This window comes from Malaclemys terrapin, chromosome 9 (assembly GCF_027887155.1).
Source record: "Malaclemys terrapin pileata isolate rMalTer1 chromosome 9, rMalTer1.hap1, whole genome shotgun sequence".
NCBI classification, from domain to species: domain Eukaryota; kingdom Metazoa; phylum Chordata; order Testudines; family Emydidae; genus Malaclemys; species Malaclemys terrapin.
This window is the reverse complement of record NC_071513.1, coordinates 34,446,377-34,461,336: the sequence shown is the minus strand read 5'-3', so window position 1 is coordinate 34,461,336 and position 14,960 is coordinate 34,446,377. Positions and strand designations below refer to the sequence as shown.

Here is a 14,960-nt window from a genome sequence, read left to right as displayed (position 1 = left end):
TGGCTGTAATGCAGGGACAATGTATTGTACAAAACACTTCCGTCCCAGCTTGGGCTTGATTATACGTATATAAATAGTGTTTTTGTAACCCACACAGTTTCTGGGTGTGGTGTTCTGTCCCATTTAATGGCACCGAGACTACTTAGAGAGAGAGATTAATGAGTCTGCTCTACATAGATGACCAGACATCAAGTGTGAAAAATTGGGATGGGGGTGGGGGGTAATAGAAGCCTATATAAGAAAAAGACCCAGAAATCAGGACTGTCCCTATAAAATCAGGACATCTGGTCACTCTAGCTCTACAGCCTTAGCTAACAGCCAGTTGGCTTTTAGCTGCTGCTATAGAGGCTCATACACTAAGCTCCAGAGGCCCTAGGTTCAATCCGACCTGCAGATGACTGGGGTCTGTCGGTGTTACATTTGTAGTATGTGCTAATTAACATAATTATGCCCTTGTCTGTGCTAGACTTTTCAATCATGTTAGTTCCCCTGTTCATTCATGATTGTTACTTCAAGTGTAGATGTTCCCTTCCTGCACAACTGATCCTTCTATAGATACTTGATGTGCTTGCTTTGATAATACTTGTGTTTGGGAAGGCTCAAAGTGAAGGAGCAAGGGTATATGTTGTTCTGAGTGAGATTTTTCTCTTCCAACTGAAGGAAGAAGGTGTGAAGATTCACTAGTGGCATACCCATGAATGGATAATTGAAACCATTGTGCTCTCATGGTAAAATATACATTATCAAACCCTATCAATATTTGATTTTCACAAGACATTCTAGGGGTTTTTGTTTGTTTGGGGTTGGGTTCTTTTTTTATTTCCTCTCTTTCTCAGTGCAGAGTTATCCTTTTATCAAGAATTCTATTCCATGATTGAATTGGTCTGACAGCAAATTCTGAGATTTTCATGTTCTTCAGTTTTAAAACCTGAAATAATCAACCATATTTGACATTCTCCAGGGTACAATCCAGACTGCTGAACAGCTGTGTCCCCTTAAACCTCCAACCCAGGGTGTCTTTTACATTGCTTTGCTGTGTGAGAACACACCATGCAACAAACCTCGATGCCAACTCTGCCCACATATCTACACCAGCAACACCATCACAGGACCTAACCAGATCAGCTACAACATCACCGGCTCATTCACCTGCACATCCACCAATGTTATATATGCCATCATATGCCAGCAATGCCCCTCTGCTATGTCCATTGGCCAAACTGCATAGTCACTACGTAAAAGGATAAATGGACACAAGTCAGATATCAGGAATGGCAATATACAAAACCTGTAGGAGAACACTTAACCTCCCTGGTCACACAATAGCAGATGTAAAGGTAGCCATCTTACAGCAAAAAAACTTCAGGACCAGACTCCAAAGAGAAACTACTGAGTTTCAGTTCATTTGCAAATTTGATACCATCAGATCAGGATTAAACAAAGACTGTGAATGGCTAGCCAACTACAAAAGCAGTTTCTCCTCCCTTGGTCTGTCTGCCAAACAATGGCTTTTTAACTAGGTGATAGTCTATAATAGTTCATATGATTATGCTGAAACCTGGCTGGAGTGCCGGGGTGTCTTTGTCTCTGAAAAACAGGTTTGGGTGTGCTTTTCTTAAACTTGGAACATGTTACAGCAATGTTAAACAGTAAAATCTGATAACTTTACATACAATGTTGATACACATATTTTGCCAAGCAACAAAGAGTCCTGTGGCACCTTTAAGACTAACAGAAGTATTGGAGCATAAGCTTTTGTGGCTGAATACTCACTTCGTCAGACGCATATAATGGAAATTTCCAGAGGCAGGTATAAATATGCACTCAAGAATCAGTCTGGAGATAACGAGGTTAGTTCAATCAGGGAGGGTGAGGTCCTTTACTAGCAGTTGAGATGTGAACGATTTCACCACGATTTCAACAGCTTCCACCCCACCATCAACCTCAGCCTGGACCAATCTACATGGGAAGTCCACTTCCTAGACACCACAGTGCAAATAAGTGATGGTCACTTTAACACCACCCTATACCGAAAACCCACCGATCGCTATGCCTATCTTCATGCCTCCAGCTTCCACCCCGGACACACCACATGATCCATCGTCTACAGCCAAGCGCTGAGGTACAACCACATCTGCTCCAACCCCTCAGACAGAGACCAACACCTACAAGATCTTCACCAAGCATTCTCAAAACTACCATATCCGCACAAGGAAATAACGAAACAAATCAACAGAGCCAGACGTGTACCCAGAAGCCTTCTGCTACAAGACAAGCCCAAGAAAGAAACCAACAGAACTCCACTGGCCATCACCTACAGTCCTCAGCTTAAACCTCTCCAACGCATTATCAGTGATCTGCAACCCATCCTGGACAATGATCCCTTGCTTTCACAGACCTTGGGAAGCAGGCCAGTCCTCACCCACAGACAACCCGCCAACCTTAAGCATATTCTCGCCAGCAACCACACACCACACCATAACAACTCTAACTCAGGAACCAATCCATGCAACAAACCTCAATGCCAACTCTGCCCACATATCCAGAGCCGTATTATTGCCTAGGCCGACAAGGCCTAGGCCTAGGGCGGCAAACTTGCAGGGGCAGAAGCTCCCCTCCGCGCCCTGCCCCCCCTGCTCCAGCTCACCTCTGCCTCCTCTGCAAGCACGCTGCCGCATCCTGTTTCTCTCCTCTCCCAGCGCTTGCACTGCGAAACAGGTGTTTCGCGGGGCAGGGAGGGAGGGGGGAGGAGGGGAAACACCACGCGCTGGGGGAGGAGGCGGAGCCAGGGGCGGGGATTTGGGGAAGGGATCCAATAGGGGAAGGAGGGGGCGGAGTTGGGGTGAGGACTTTGAGGAGGGGGTTGGAATGGGGGTGGGAAAAGGACGGAGTCGGGGTGGGGCCAGGGCGGCAATTATTTCCCGGCCTAGGGGTGGCAAAATTATTAATCTGCCACTGCACATATCTACACCAGTAACACCATCACAGGACCAGATCAGCTACAACATCACCGGTTCATTCACCTGCATGTCCACCAATGTTATATATGCCATCATGTGCCAGCAATGCCCCTCTGTTATGTACATTGGCCAAACTGCACAGTCACTACGTAAAAGAATAAATGGACACAAGTCAGATATCAGGAATGGCAATATACAAAAACCTGTAGGAGAACACTTAACCTCCCTGGTCACACAATAGCAGATGTAAAGGTAGCCATCTTACAGCAAAAAAACTTCAGGACCAGACTCCAAAGAGAAACTACTGAGTTTCAGTTCATTTGCAAATTTGATACCATCAGATCAGGATTAAACAAAGACTGTGAATGGCTATCCAACTACAGAAACAGTTTCTCCTCCCTTGGTGTTCACACCTCAACTGCTACATCGTCCTGCAAGTCTGGGATGACGATTAGTGGCTGCAGAACTTTTGGATGAGAAAAGCCACTTTCATGAGATTGTGTGAAGAGCTCACCCCCATCCTGCGGCGCAAGGACACAAGATTGAAAGCTGCCCTGATGATGGAGAAGCGGGTGACTATTGCAATCTGGAAGTTGGCAACTCCAGACAGCTACCAATCTGTTGCTAACCAGTTTGGAGTGGGAAAGTCGACCATTGGAATCGTGTTGATGCAAGTTTGCAGGGCCATTAATTGCATCCTGCTCAGAAGAACCGTGACTCTAGGTAATGTGCATGATGTTGTGGCTGGCTTTGCACAAATGGGTTTCCATAACTGCAGAGGGGCAATAGATGGGATGCATATTTCAATTCTGGCACCAGCCCACCTAGCCTCCGAGTATGTTAATCAGAAGGGGTATTTCTCTATGGTTCTCCAGAATCTTGTGGATCACCATGGGCATTTCATTGACATTAACGCAGGCTGGCCCGGAAAGGTGCACGACAAACGCATCTTTCAAAACACTGGCCTGTTCAGGAAGCTGCAAGCCGGGACTTTTTTCCCAGACAAGAAGATCACCGTATTGGAAGTTTAAATGCCCATTGTGATCCTTGGAGACCCTGCTTAACCTTTAACACCGTGGCTCATGAAACCCTAAACAGGGAGCCTTGACAGCAGCAAGGAGCGGTTCAACAACAGGCTGAGCCAGTGCAGAATGACTGTGGAGTGTGCTTTTGGCTGTTTAAAGGGCCGCTGGCACTCTCTGCATGGGAAGCTGGACCTGGCCTATGACAACAACCCCACAGTTATATCTGCGTGCTGTACCCTCCATAACATTTGTGAAGGGAAGGGTGAAAGATTCACTCAGGCATGGAACTCGGACGTTCAACACCTGGAGACTGAATTTGAACAGCCAGAGAACAGGACTATTAGAGGAGCTCAGCGTGGCAAGGATTACGGATGCCTTGATGGAGCAATTTGAGGCTGAAAGCCACCAGTAACGTCTGGAGCCCTGCATTGGAGTGAAGTGCGGTGGTTCCAACGTTAGTAGGAATCTGTGTTTGCTACGCTGACTCGCAGTGCCTGTTGCTTTCCTGGGCTAAGGTATCTTTTACTTTATGCAATAATAAAGAATGTTTTCAAATCCAAAAAATCCATTTATTGAAAAAAAAATTCCTTTATTCAAAAGAAACACAACAGCTTGGGAAACAGAAAAGGCAAGGGGGTGGGGTGGGAAACTGGACAATCACAGATTTGCGTATGTCCTGTCATCATACTAAGCCTTCCTGTCTGGAGTGCTGTGCAATGAGTGCTGCACTTCAGGATGGCTATACTGCATGGTGATGGGGGTTGAGTGCAGTGGGTAAAGGTTGTAGTTTTCAGGGCTGGGTGGTGAAGTTACAGGTATTAGAGGCAGCTGGTGGCGATAAGAACCCAGATGTTGGGGAAAGTGGGTTGAAGGTGACATGGGGGCACAAGGGAAAGAGTTTTGGGACAAGGGCTGCAAGGCGGGTTGGGGGCGGTATTGCTCCGCCTGCATGGCTACGAGCACCTGGATCGAGACCACTTGGCGCTCCATGATGCTTATCAGCCGATCCGTGCTTTGCTGCCAGGTCTCATCCAGGAGCTGGGCAATGCGCTTGCGTAGGTTTATTGGGAGAGCCACTGTGGTCCTTGTCCCAGTCAGGCTAACATGTCCACGCCACTGTGCCACAAGGGGCGGGGGGACCATTGCTGCACACAGACAAGCTGATGCAAGGAGGATCCACCAGAAGAATGAGGACCACCGGCACAAAAGCTGGTGGTCCTCATTCTGCTGGTGTATCCTCCTTTCACTTTCCCTCCACTTCTGCACTTTTATATTCTCATTAAGGGACTGCTGCATTACTTCAGGCAGCTTGTCTTCTTTGCTTCTACGTGGCCTCTTCCTAATTCTTTGGAGTCTTTCGGATGGTGATAACACGGACGGCTGATCTCAAGATTGCATCTGTAAAGGCAAAATGCAACACTTAACAGAGGCAGCATTGTTCACACCAGACAGAGCAATGATTCCCCCGTAGTTAAGGGCAATCACAGTCTACACAATAGCATAATTTGTCCATCCCAAAGTGAGCGCACATAAGCAATGGGAGCCCCAAAATGGTGAGTAAGCTCAGGGTCAAGCGGGACTGGTTGTTTCATGGCTGTACTGTCCTCTAGGTTTCTGTGCCTTGGGGAGAGCCAACGGCTTCAGGGGGCTCCCACATTTTCCACAGAAGTTCATCCTGGAAGATATCTCGCTGCTGAGGGTGACCTGAGAAGCAAGGGAGGGTCTTCTCCTGCAAAGAAGCCTCCACCCTCGCCCATATGCAGCTTGTCTGTGTGCAGCAATGGTCCCCCCGCCCCTTGCGGCACAGTGGTGCGGACATGTTAGCCTGACTGGGACAAAGACCAAAGTGGCTCTCCGAATAAACCTACACAAGCGCATTGCCCAACTCCTGCATGAGACCTTTGAAGAGATCACTGAGGCCCATTACCGCGATGTGAGAGAGCACATCAATGCCCTATTCTGCAACTAGGCATGCATGCAGCCCTAATCCTCCACGCACCAAGAACACGCACCGAATAACTTCCTTCCCAAAATAAAAGTCAGGAACCTCCTCTGGTGTTTGTCCTTCCCCAAGCACCTGCCGCCGTGACTGGCTACCTTCCTCCTGGCTTGAGAACAGCTCCTGGCTGCATGCATCTAGGGATTCTGGGCTGTCTTCCTTCTCCTCAGCACCCTCGCTCCCACTTTCCTCCTCCTCCTCCTGCCTCATTGAACTGGGCTCTGAAGTGTCCATGGTGGTCCTCAGAGTGGATATGGGGTCGCCCCCAAGCATCACGTCCAGCTCTTTGTAGAAGTGGCAGGTCGCAGGGGCACCACTGGAGCGGTGGTTTGCCTCACGAGCTTTGTGTTAGGCATTCCGCAGCTCCTTCACTTTAACCCCGCACTGCAGTACGTCCCAGTCCTGGCTCCTTTCCATCATGTCCCTTGATATCTGCCCAAAGGTTTCGTAATTCCTACGGCTGGAGCGCAGCTGGGACTGGACAGCTTCCTCCCCCCCCAACACTGATGAGGTCCAGCACCTCGCCATTGCTGCATACTGGGGCTCGCCTGGCACGTGGCGGCATGGTCACCTGGAAAGATTCGCTGAGAGCACTCCACGCCTGGCTGAGCAAACAGGAAGGGGATTTTCAAAATTCCCAGAGAATTTAAAAGGCAGGTCTGACAGTTGGTCACCTGAGGGCAGGGCAGTAGATTTCAAAGTGATGACCAGAGTGGCTAGAATAGGTATTGTGGGCCACTTCTGGAGGCCGATCAGAGAGTATTAACAGATCCGGGCGTCCACACTGGCGATGCGGCGCTCCAGCGGGGGCACATCAAATGTTATTCCACTCGCCGAGGTGGAGTACCAGAAGCACTCTAGCCGTGGAGTCCGGGTGCACTACGTGCCTTGCCAGTGTGGACACATTGTGAGTTAGAGCGCACGGGCTGCTTTAATGTGTTCTGACTCACAAGTATAGCCATACCCTCAATCTACCTTTCTTCATTGCTGCTTGTCCTTCCTTCAGTGAACATGGAGAACAATTGATCTCAGTCCTCTTTATAACAGGCCTTAACATATTTGAAGTCTGTTATCAGCCCCCCTCCACCCCTCACACACACAGTCGTCTTTTCTCAAGTCTAAATAGACCCATTCTTTTTAACTGTGCCTCATAGGTCATATGACAGTCCTCATTCAGGGTGGTTGGTAGGGGAGTGTCACCCAGTGGTTAAGGCTTAAGCCCATGATGTGCAGGTGGTTGTTCATACGGGAGCCCAGGTTCTGACCTGGGGCCCTTTGAGGTCTATCTGTGGTCTGATAACCAGGTCTACTTAACTCCCACTTCTAGTCCCCGTCCCTGTGATTGTCGCAAGGTTGCCATCTCAATTAAGGTAGCAGGAGGGCTAGCTGCTCACCTCAAGGAAATTCCTGGTGGCTGCATGTAGCAGGGTCACTCTCTTGGGCAGCAACTGCCTCCTCCTGCAGTATGGCCCAGCGTCCTGGGCCACATCAGTCCTAGGGCTTTCCCCCGCTGGGGTAATCCAAACAAAAATAAAGGGATTAAACCAATCCAGAGTTTGTATGAGAGGGAGAGGGGGATGTTTCCCTCTCAGGTTGTCTCTGTAGCAGGCCCTCCCGTCCCTCTAGGACAGACCCTTTGACAGTTGACTTAGGGAGAGATTATACCTTTTCCTCAGGTCTTCTCTCCTGGGGCTGCACAGGTCTGAACTCTTCGCTAGGCTGCAATCAAATAAGCTGCTCCCCTGCCTTTTAACTCCTCCTCCAGTTGGTGCATTTCCTACAGTTGTGGTGGGGAAGAAGGTGATCAGATCCTTTGTGCCTTAGCCTTTCTGATTTTATCCCTAAATGCTTGTGCTCTGCTTTTGTTCTCCTCCTTAGCAATTCATCCATGTTCCCACTGTAGAATTATCAGGTCATTAAATAGCTCTCAATGGAGTCATATTGGCCTCTTGTTGTTCTTCCTATTTTTCCTTCACATTGGGACAGCTAGCAGTTATGCCTTGAATATTTTGACCTTAAGAAACTGCCAGTTCTCCAGAACTCCTTTTTTTCTCCCTTAGATTTTCTTCATGGGACCTTACCTTTCATTTCTCTGAGTTTCTTAGTTTGCTTTTTTTTAAGTTCATTGTCCTTATTCTGCTGCTCTCACTCATTCTTTTCCTTACAGTCATGAACTGACATATTTCATGATCATTTTCACTCAAATTGCCTTCACCCTTAGAATTGCAAACAATTCTTCCCTGTTGTCCAGAATCACATCTTACATAGCTGTCCTCCTGGTGACTTTGATTCTATTTTCTGAAAAAAAAGTTGTCCCCTGTACATTCCAAGAACTTATTGGAAAAGTAATATGGCAAAACACAAAATATCCAACAGATGTTTGGGTAGTTAAAGTCCCTCATTACTACCATGTGTTGTGTTTTGGATATTTCTGTTGTTTGCTCTAGTAATGCCTTATCTACATCATCTTCCTTATATGCTGTTCTATAATTGACCCCCTACTATGACATCATCCCATTTTTTTCTTTTTTATCTTTACCCTGAGACTTTCAACTGGCTTGCCTCTCACTTCCTTCTGGACCTCAGAACAAGTGTATTTGTTCTTAATGTATAATGCAGCACCTGCTCCCTGTTTCCCTGCCTGTCCTTCCTGAACAACTTATCAATTTCTATATCAATATTCTTGTTTTAAGATTTGTGTCACCAAGTCTCTGTGATGCCAGAGTCATAATCTATCTTATGTACTAATGTTTCCAGTATAATTAGGAAGACTTTGCATTTGGAATTGGAAACGATTCAGTAAAGGGCAACAGAAATGATTAGGGGTATGGAACGGCTGCTCTTTGAGGAGAGATTAATAAGACTGGGACTTTTCAGCTTAGAAAAGAGATGACTAAGGAGGGATATAATAGAGGTCTATAAAATCATGACTGGTGTGGAGAAAGTAAATAAGGAAGTGTTATTTACTCCTTCTCATAACACAAGAACTAGGGGCCACCATATGAAATAAATAGGAAGTAGGTTTAAGTTTAAAACAAACAAAAGGAAGTATTTCTTCACACAACACACAGTCAACCTGTGGAACTCCTTGCCAGAGGATGCTGTGAAGGCCAAGACCATAACAGGGTTCAAAAAAGAACTAGATAAATTCATGGAGGATAGGTCCATCAATGGTTATTAGCCAGAGTGGGAAGGAGTGGTGTCCCTAGCCTCTGTTTGCCAGAATCTGGGAATGAGTGACAGGGATGGATCACTTGATGATTACCTCTTCTGTTCATTTCCTCTGGGGCACCTGGCACTGGCCACTGTTGGAAGACAGGACACTGGGCTAGATGGACCTTTGGTCTGACCCAGTATGGCCATTCTTATGTTCTTATTTATTAGAGACATTTAATATGTTGAGCGGATTCCCTCACTGATTTCCCTCTTTTGCTCCTGTGACCCTATTGCAACTTTCCATGTCCACCCCCCCTCCCTCCCACACACACAAATCTAGTTACGGTCACGTTTTTTATGCTTACCCATGGGCTCTTGTCACCTGCCCCCTTTAAACCTAGCTTAACGCCCTCCTAGTTGGTAAGTCAGTTCACAAAGATATTCTTACTCTTCTTGGTGAGGTGGACCCCATGTCTTCCTAGCAGTCCTCCTTCCTGGGGCAGCATCCCATGGTTGAAGAAGCCAAAGCTTGCCCATCAACACCAATTGTGCAGCCATGCGTTCATCTCCAGGATGTTGGCAGCTACCTCTGGAACTCCACCTCTGGGTCCCATTGAAAGTCCATTTGTGGTCTAAATATCCATGAATGAGGAGGTAGTTCACTGGGTTCACCAAGTGTGATGTTGCAGGAAAGTGTCATGACATTTTCTGTGCTGTATGGCTGAGTCAGCAAGTGTGGGGTTCACTGGTATACAAATTGTCCCATACCCCACCCTAGTGCTGTGGGGAATCCAAAGAAAAGCTAGCAGAGTTTGGTGCTGTATCCCCTTTACTATGTCTATCCCTATCCACAACTTCCACACTTTTTTAAATGGGGCTCCAGGGTCAAGTTCTGCCTCACTTTTGTGTATCTGTAGAGATGCATAGCTCCCGAATCGCCAGTCCACAGGCGCGGCAAACTGCTCCCATGGCTACGAGGCAGGAGTGACCTTCAATCCAGCGTTTGTGTTTGGGAAACTTATTTGGCTGATTTGATTGTACCCTCGCAGCTGGTGTTCACGCGCTCAAGAGATGGGTTCGTTATCTTATGTGCATGTATACTGCCTGGCTCTTCTATGCGCAAGAATGTAACCACTAAGAAGAGTTGTAAACAAAGTAAGGAGAGAAATAAAAACCCCAGGAAAAGTTTTCCTGGGAGGCTTTTTGCAAGAGGCTTGTAAAGCTCTCTAGCTACCACAGACCTGGCGTTCTGTTTCCTTTCCTGCGTCGTCACCACAGCTGGTGACCCCGACGTGATACCCCTCTACTCACCGGCTGGATACGCCGAGCGCGCCCGCGGCTGTTTGCCGCCCCTTATTCGTGAGTATGGGGGGGAAACTTTCCAGTGCCCAGAAGGAGCACGCAAGAGAGTTACAAGAGATTATACGACAGCGATCATGTGTCGCTGTCCCGGTCGCTCATATTGAGGACCTCCTAAGGGAAATAGATCGCCAGTGCCCCTGGTATCCAGACTGCGGGTCATTGCAGCTTTTTGATTGGATACAGATTGGGATCACCTTGTATAGTAAACCCCGTGCCCCAGTTCAGTGCCTGCTGCTCTGGCAGCGTTGTAAGGAGGCACTGGAGGGGATCGGCCCCAACAGCCCCAAGCCGGTCCCCCTTTTGCCCCCAGGTGATGGGCCACCCCCCTCCTGCCCACAGCTGACCCTCCCTGCGCCGCCGCCCGTGGCGGCGCCCCCCTGCCTACCGGTCGGGCAGGGGGGCGCTGTCGCCGCGGCGGTGCGGCAAGCGCGTGAGGCCGGTCTCTTGACCGATGAGGAATCCAAGTGTGGGTTCGAGGCGTTTCCCGTCTCTTGGCGGGATAATGGAAATGGGGGGCAGATAGTGGACTGGGAGGCTCTCCCCTACTCAGTTCTGCGCGAGCTCCGCAAGGCAGTTCGTGAGACCGGGGTGCGGTCCACTTTCACCCTGGGGATCTTGGAAGGTGTGTCAAACGGTTACTTCTTGCTCCCCCAAGATTGGAAAGACATGTGTCGCATGGTGCTGTCTCCCGCGCAATACGTTGTGTGGGATAGCGAGTACCAGCGAGAGGCGCTTGCAGCAGCAGCGCAAGGTGGGGGGGCTTATCTTGCTGAGCAGTTATATGGCACAGGGCAGTTTTCGAGCATCCCCGAGCAGGCGGCGGGCACGCCCCGGGTAGCTTTTCCCATCATTGGCCAGTGTGTCCGTCGCGCGTTCCGCAGGGTCCCCGCTGCAGGCGAGTCCTCTAAGTCCTTTGCGGTTACTCGGCAGGGTGCCACCGAACCATTCCACCAGTTTATTGACCGCCTCCAAGAGGCAGTCCAGAGGCAGATTGATAACCTGCAAGCCCAGACTGAACTAATGATAAAATTGGCTTACGAAAATGCCAATGCAGACTGCCGCCGTGCCATGCAGGCAGTGGTCGGGCGCCCCGGGTATACCCTGGCAGAATTGCTGCAGGCGTGTGCTGACGTAGGCACTCAGACCCATCAGATGGCCCTGCTGGCAGCTGCCCTGCACAAGGGGCAGAAGCCTCAGGGGAACTGCTTTAACTGCCAGAAGCCCGGACATTTTTGGCGGGAGTGTCGGGCCCCTGCGGGGGGCATGTGTAAAAACAAACCCAAGCCCCGGACAGACCAGAGGCCCCGCACGCTGTGTCCGAAATGCAAAAAGGGCTACCATTGGGCTGCGCAGTGTCGCTTGGCCGGGGGTGACAGCCGGGTCTTGGCTGCTAACCGAGACAACCCCCCGGGAAACTAGTAGGCGGGCCTGCGACCAGCCCGAGACCCAAGGCCGCGCCCCTCTCCGTGCACGACGCCCCCGCCGCCACAAGGGGCAGTGCGGGGATTGACCTTGTTAATCAGGAAAATATGGATATCACTCTCCCCGGGGAGGTCCTCCTCATGCCGTCCCAGATTCAGGGCCCGCTGCCGGAGGGCATGGTGGGCCTTGTCCTACCCCGCTCATCCGCCAGCAAGCAGGGCCTGTTTGTGGTGCCTGGGGTGGTGGATTCGGACTATGGTGGAATTATCCATGTTCAACTGTGGAGTCATCTCCCGAAACGGCTGTTTCAGGGAGATGCCTGGGCGCAACTCATACTTGTGCCCTACTCCCTTCCGGCAGGGGGAAGAAACGTTCCCCGAACCGGAGGCTTCGGGTCCACCGACCAGCGCACTATTCACCCACAAGTGGCAGCAGTTGTTAAAGACATTGGAGCACCCCAACCCAAACGCATTTACTGCCTCAACGATCAGCCGTTCGAGGGTGTTATCGACTCTGGGGCAGACATTACCGTCATTGCCGCTGCGCAGTGGCCCGCCCATTGGCCCACAGAGCAGGCTCCGGCAGTTTGGGGTGTGGGCGGGGCACAGGACTCACAACGAAGTGCCCGATGGTTGGAGGTTAGGGCGCCCCAAGGCATCCGCCGCGCCCGTATCCGGCCTATCATTCTCCCCGTCCACCTCAACCTGTGGGGCCGTGATTTATTGACACAGTTCACTGCCACCATCCATATCAATGATTAGGCATACGGCCCTCCCCCTCCGTTGGCTCACTGACGAACCCGTATGGGTTGCGCAGTGGCCGCTTCCTTTAGAAAAGCTGGAGGCCCTCCAGCACTTGGTTAATGACCAGCTGAAGGCAGGACGTTTGGAGGAGTCCACTAGCCCCTTTAATACCCCCGTGTTTGTGATTAAAAAGAAATCTGGCAAGTGGCGCCTCCTGCAGGACCTTCGCGCCATTAACAAAATTATACAGCCTATGGGTCCCCTGCAGTGTGGTACCCCTAATCCCAACCTTATTCCCTGTGATTACCGGTTATTTGTAATAGATTTAAAGGATTGTTTTTTTACCATCCCCTTGCACCCTGAGGACCGGGTGCACTTTGCCTTCACTGTTCCGGTTTTGAATCACTCCCAGCCCACTCCACGCTATCAGTGGAATGTGCTCCCTCAAGGCATGTTGAATAGCCCCACCTTGTGTCAGCATTTTGTTGCGCAGGCCCTACGGCCCTTCCGCGCAGCACACCCAGATGCCTTAATTTACCACTACATGGATGACATCCTGGTGGCTCACCCCGTCCTCCCTGATGACTGGCTGGACGAACTGCGCCACCAGCTTGCGGCGTGTGGCCTGGTTGTGGCACCGGACAAGATCCAGCGTCAGCCACCCTTTTTGTATCTTGGTCACCGCATGCTCCAGTCATATGCCCATCCAGTTTGTCCCGAGTTGGTATTGCCCAACCCTCTTACGTTTGTACAGCTTCAACAGTTATTGGGGTCCCTTAATTGGATTCGTCCTTTTTGCCCTCTGACTACCTCCATGCTGTCCCCTCTTTTTTCTGGCCTTCGGCAGGGCCGTCTCCCCGGAGATATCATTCCCGTTTCCCAGGAACAGCGCCAAGCGGTCACCCTCATTAACCAGACCCTGGCCCAGGTGTGGGTCGACCGCCGAGAAAGGGAACAGCCCCTTTTTGCCATTTTGCTTCCCACACTCTCACAACCGACAGCTGTCCTCGCCCAGGAGGGGGCGGCAGCGCGTCTTCGTTTAATTGAATGGATTTATTTGACCCACTCCCCTCCGCATACTATTCAGACACTCCCTCAACAGGCCGCAGAGCTGATTTTTAAAGTGCGAGAACGGTCCCGTACCCTCTTGGGTTGGGACCCCGTTGCCATTATTGTCCTCATCCCGGCTAAAGACTGGGAACGCACTGTCTCTTGCAGTGCCACCCTCCAATTGTCTCTTGCTGACTATGTTGGGGAAGTTAAATATCACATTCCCCCTGACCCCCGTCTTTCATTCCTACAACAACGTTGCCTCACCTCCGGCCGTCCTTGTCAACCGTCCCCATTAAGGATGCACTTACCCTTTTTACGGACGGCGGCCCAACACGAGGTGCGGTCAGCTGGCAGGTGCAAGGCACTTGGCAAGTCCGCTTTACCCTGCCTCAGCGCTCCCCACAGCGCGCAGAGTTGGCTGCTGTCATCCTGGCCTGCCGATGCTTCCAGGATGACCCTTTTAATTTGATTACTGACAGTCTTTATGTTACTAATGTTCTTAAGTCTCTTCCAGGTTCCTATGTGTCGCCCTCCTGTGATGACAATTTGTTGGCCCTTTTTCTTACCCTGCAACAGCTCCTTTCCTCCCGCTCTAGCCCACTGTTTGTGGCACACATTCGCAGTCACACCACACTACCGGGCCTATTAACAGAAGGCAACACGGTGGCCGACCAGGCGGTCAAATCGGTGGCCTCAATTTTTTCCTCCCCAATCGAAAGCCACGCCTTTTTTCATCAATCCGCCAAGGCCCTTGCCAAGCAGTTCACTCTCCCATTGTATCAGGCGCAGGCCATTGTTCGCCAGTGTGACCTTTGCGCTTCTCTCTCCAATAGCCCGGAGGTAGGGGTTAACCCTCGTGGAACCTCGGCCAACCAGCTCTGGCAAACGGATGTTACACATTTCCCTCCCTTTGCCCCCTGGCAGTATCTTCACGTGTGTGTAGATACCTTTTCCCATTATGTGTGGGTCACCCCCCAGAAGGGTGAGGCCTCTCGTCATGTTATTAATCACATGATTCGCGCTATGGCAATCATGGGTCACCCATCCCATCTTAAGACCGACAACGGCCCCGCCTACTGTAGCTCGGCCTTTGCCTCCTTCTGTACCACGTGGGACATTGTCCACACGTTTGGTATCCCGTATAACCCCACAGGCCAGGCCATTGTGGAACGAGCCAATCGTGCGCTCAAACAAGCCCTGGTCCGCCAAAAACAGAAAGGGGGGATTCCCGTAGGCCTTC

The 14,960-nt window shown here is 50.4% G+C and overlaps 1 long non-coding RNA gene across 1 annotated transcript in view; it reads left to right on the top strand.

The window, feature by feature from the left end:
• The window catches only part of LOC128842999 (uncharacterized), a 77,064-nt gene that overhangs the window by 46,831 nt on the left and 15,273 nt on the right, over nt 1–14,960 (top strand). The window lies entirely within an intron of this gene.